Here is a 5,070-nt window from a genome sequence, read left to right as displayed (position 1 = left end):
CTTAGGCAAGGGTACCAAATCCCAAGTCTTGTTGGCCTCTAATGCAGCCATCTCCTCATCCATTGCTGCATCCCAATGAGCATGACCAACAGCATCCTCAAAACAAGTGGGCTCAACATCCTCAACTAGTTTCACCATATAAGCATAATGGTGAGCTACATAACCTTCAAAACCAAATATTTTAACAGGGTATCTGACCTTGCTAGATCTGCATACCACCAAATCACTCAATGGAGCCTTTACATTACTATGAGCTCTCTGTACACCTAGTGTCTTGACTGAAGGAATACCAAGCTCATCATCCAAGCTCTTTGAACCACTGGAATCTCCGTCAAATCCCAAATGACTGGTACATACATCATTACCATTCAGCACTTTCTTCTTTCCTTTGTCCTTCCCTGCAGCACTTATAGATCCACCTGAAGATGTGGGGCTACTACTTAGTCTCCCAGACCAAGGGCTCACTGTAGGTGTAGTACCAAATGATGTTTCTAGTCCACTAAGACTCCATGATTCTTGTTAATCTTTCTGCACATAGTTGTCCTGGTCATTATCATCATCCAAAACATCACCAACAGGTATATACCAACTTCCCATCTCATCAAAGATAACATCCCTACTCACTCTGAACTCACCTGTGACAGGGTTATAACAACGATACCCTTTCTACTCTAAAGAGTATCCAATAAAAACACCTTTTTCTGCCTTTGGATCAAAGCTTCTTCCATAGCTCATCTGGCACATGAACATATGCAACACAGCCAAATACCTTCAAGTGCGATGCATCAGGCTTCTTGCCAGTAAAGCATTCTTCAGGAGTCATCCCATGAACTACAGCTGTGGGAGTTCTGTTCATAATGTAAATAGCAGTATGGACAACCTCAGACCAAAAATGTTTAGGCATATAATTTTCAACCATTAATGCCCATGCAACTTCTGTAATATGCCTATTTTTTCTTTCTGCAATACCATTTTGCTGTAGGGTATACCTGCAAGTAAATTGTTTTTTTATCCCATGAGTCCTCAAGAAGCCACTGAACTCATTAGAGAGGTACTCTCCCCCTCCATCTGATGTCAAACACTTTACTTTTAAGCTTGTTTCTGTTTCAACAGCTGCCTTAAAAGATTTGAAGTGCTCAAACACGTCACTTTTTTCATTCATAAAGTATACCCATAACTTCCTTGAACAGTCATCAATAAATGTGACAAAGTATTTATTGCCACCAAGAGATACATTCTGTGTAGGCCCCCAAACATCAATATGCACTACATCAAGTATTTTTCTACTCACTTCTCTGTCATGTGAGAAGGGTTGTGCCTGCTTACCAAACTGGCATGCTTCACAGACTTTATGCAATTCTGTAACCAATCCTCTGGACTGCATTAATTTCAGCCTTTGCACATTTACATGTCCAATACGTTTATGCCATATTTCAATATCTGCAACTACTCCTTTTCCTTTAGCATACATAGCAGCATCGATTGCAGGAATTCCAGCATCTAAAGTGAACATTCAGCCAACTCTACTTCCTTTTGCGACCAACCTGCACTTATCATTAAAGTCTTCTACAAAACAACCTTTCGCATTGAATCGGACCTGCAACCCCTGCTCTATCATTTGGCCAACAAACACTAGATTCTTTGTAATTGAAGGCACATGTAATACATCTGTCAGACTCTTTGTCTGGTCATCATACAAGGACAAGGGAACCTTTCCAATGTGTGAAATTGGGTGGCATGAATCATTGCCCATCTGCACATAACCTGGATTTTGTAAGTCTTGCATCTCTCCAAACCATTCAACATGACTAGTCATATGATTAGATGTACCTGAATTGACATACCATACATCATCATGTGTCCCCTATCCTGTAACTGCATTCATCATATGCTGCATGACAAACAAATGCTCATTTTTGTCTTCATTCTGTCGTGAAGGCGATGCATAGTTTCCTTGCTGCAATTTATCACTACGAATATCATCCTTCTTTGCATAGCAATGGACTGCAATATGGCATGTTTTGCCACAATAATAGCAAACAATAGTAGAATTTTCAGAACCTCTATTCTACCATCCACCTCTTTCTCTAGAGCTCCCCCTGCCTCTAAAGTTTCCTCTGCCTCCAGAAACCTGCATTTCACCAAACTATTGATTGAACATGTTTTGCTGGTTATCGCTAGCACATCCCATACCACGGCCTCTCGAAGAGCATCTTCCACGTCCCCTTCCTGAACTCGAGTAAAATGCTTGGACCTGTTCACCATTTCTTTCAGACGAATCACCCTACATAATGATATCTTTAGTAATCATGAGAGAGATCAACTCATCAAAATCTAGAAATGGCTTCCGTACATATACTGAAGTGACAAATGATTTCCATGCCTTCTCATTATTAAGACCACTTAGAGTGGATGAAACCAAATCATCATCATTTGGCATTGCATCAATCGTTGCTAAGGCATTTACAATGCTCCTCACCTTCAAAACATACTCATTGACAGACATTTTTCCTTTCTTCAAGGCATTCAACTCTTGCTTGAGTTGAATCTTTCTTACCTTTGTATTTACTGAAAATATGCTCTCAAAAATTGTCCAAGCTGCATGTGAAGTTTCTGCATTCCTAATATGTCCTAGCATAGTATTATCAATTACTACAAATAGCCAGTACATCACCTTTTTGTCTTTTGCATTCCACTCTTTCCATGCTTTTAACTCATCTGCAGCAGTTGGAGGAATACCCAGCTCTGGCTCATTTTCTTCACCTAAGACAAACTCATAAAGGCCCTTTCCAATGAGGAAGTTCGTCACACGGAACTTCCATGAATGGTAGTTGTTCTTGTCGAGCTTCTCAATAATGGGATTTCCACTATTCTTTGCCATTATCACAAACAAGGATATAACACAACAAGCTAGTCTTCTGCAATCTTCCATAACATGTGCACAATAATACACCAAGCAACCTTTTTCACTGATTGCTCAACAATGCATGTAATTTGCAACCTGTTTGTAGATAAACCTTATGTTTGCTTCCTGTAAACACCTCAAAAATTACAGATTCGCAATCTGTAACCTATGCACCCACTTTTGGTCAATACAGCTGAAATCACAGTGTACCCTGAAACTGTTGTCCGCAACCTTGCAGCTCTAAGACGGGGCCTGAAATGGCCTCAAATGCCCAAAGTAACTGCGGTAAGCCCTAAAGGGCATTTGTGTAGAATATACAATGATCTGCTTGCACACCAAATCTCATAGCAATCTCAAATTTTTTATCGACCCTACTTCTGATGCCTCCACAAGCACTATCCAAGAGAGAGAGTGGAAGAATGGGAGAGCTTCTACCTGTTGCTTGCTTGCTCGAACCTTGCTTCTTCTCCTTCACTTCAGCCTTCGAAATTAGCCTCTCTTAATGGCGCAGCTCTGATACCATATCAAGAATCACGTGGTGGGGGGAGTTGCTTGAGCTGCGGCGCCAAACACACATTGTATACACAAGAGGAAGCTCACTCAAGAACACAAGAAGAGAGATGGAGGCCAAAATGTTTTCTTGCTGGTTTCTTCTTCTTCTTCCACACACTATACAATGTACACGAAGTATAGATAAGATACAACATAAAGGAAAGTGGCCTACTAAGTCAAACAATGCATAACTAACTACACTAATCGACTAGCGATATCTCTTTGCCAACTGTAGGTAGGTGTAACAAACTAAATATAATAAGTGATAAGTCAGTGGCCATGTGAGTATCATAATGACCACCAATGTGCTAAGTGTAGACGCGCGGACCCATCTAGCCAGGTGGTCCATCATCAATGTCCGCACGTATTAAGCTTGTCATCTCAATAAATGATACCCTAAACTTGGTACATACAACACCTCAAAAGTATGGGTACCACCACGTCCATCTGGAATCAACTACATCTCACCCCACACAACAATGGACATTGAAGAGCTATCTCCTATGAGAATGTGCCCACGCGAAGGTCGCAAATGGGCAACACCAACAATAGAAGGAGTCATGTGCCATGAGGCACCACTGTCAATGATCCACTCTCGAGCTTGGGGGACCATCATCGTAGCATCAGAAGTCTTTGGTGTAGGGTCCTCAATGACCGCTAAGTGTAGAAAAGCAGCTGATGAGGATGCAACCACCACTCCAGAATCCTTTGTGTCCTTCCTCTTGGTGTCCTTCTTATCCTTGTCGGGACAATCCTTCTTCCAATGACTGATCTTACCACAAATATGGCATGTTGATTCCTTCGCCTTGTCCTTCTTTCGTTTGTTGTCCTCCTTCTTCTTTTGGTCCTTCCTCTTCTTCTGAGAGGCTTGACCTGTCAATGCCTCCAATTTGGAAGCATTCTATCTCTTCAACTATTCCTCTTGGTCCAAGACCATAGGAACTAACTCTTCCCAACGAAGAGTCGACTCCTGCCCTGAAGCAATAAGAGCAGAGTAAAAGACACTGAATCCCGGCGGCAACTAGGACAGTAAAGTGATCGCCTTGTCTTCAGAGGAAATCAGCTTTCCTGCATTCTGAATCTATATCTGAAGCTGTCTCAGCTTGTTGATGTGCTCCTGCAGCAAAGAAGACTTGTTCACGGATAGGGTCCGCATTTGCACCTCCAAAGAAATCCTCTTCATCAGGGTCATCTGGTTGTACGTCTAGTCGAGAACTCCAGCCATATCTCTCAAGCCACTGTCAAGTGCTCGATGTGAGCTATCACAACTGTAGCACAAGACAAAAAACAAAAAGAACGAATCCTAGCATTTAGTTTGTCCCAGTGAGACTGGGCCTTGGTCAACTCTGCACGAGCATTTGAAGAGAGTTTGAACTCATCTCTCGCCAAGGGCCGTTCGATCTCCTCCGTCACGAGCTCCACCAAATCGTAAGACTCCAAGATGGCCAACATCATCACGCGCCAGATGCAGTAATTGTCACCATCGAGCTTTTGATCTGATGAAAGAGCCGGTAACACAGGCACCTTCCGATCTATGATCACCTGGAACTCCAAGTCAATCTCTGTAGACATTTTTACCTGCAATGCCTGCATAAATGCAAAAGCAGCCCTCT

This window comes from Lygodium microphyllum, unplaced genomic scaffold (assembly GCF_053477565.2).
Source record: "Lygodium microphyllum isolate KBCC unplaced genomic scaffold, Lygodium_microphyllum_v1.1.10 scaffold_164, whole genome shotgun sequence".
Taxonomy (NCBI): domain Eukaryota; kingdom Viridiplantae; phylum Streptophyta; class Polypodiopsida; order Schizaeales; family Lygodiaceae; genus Lygodium; species Lygodium microphyllum.
This window is presented reverse-complemented; position numbering follows the sequence as displayed.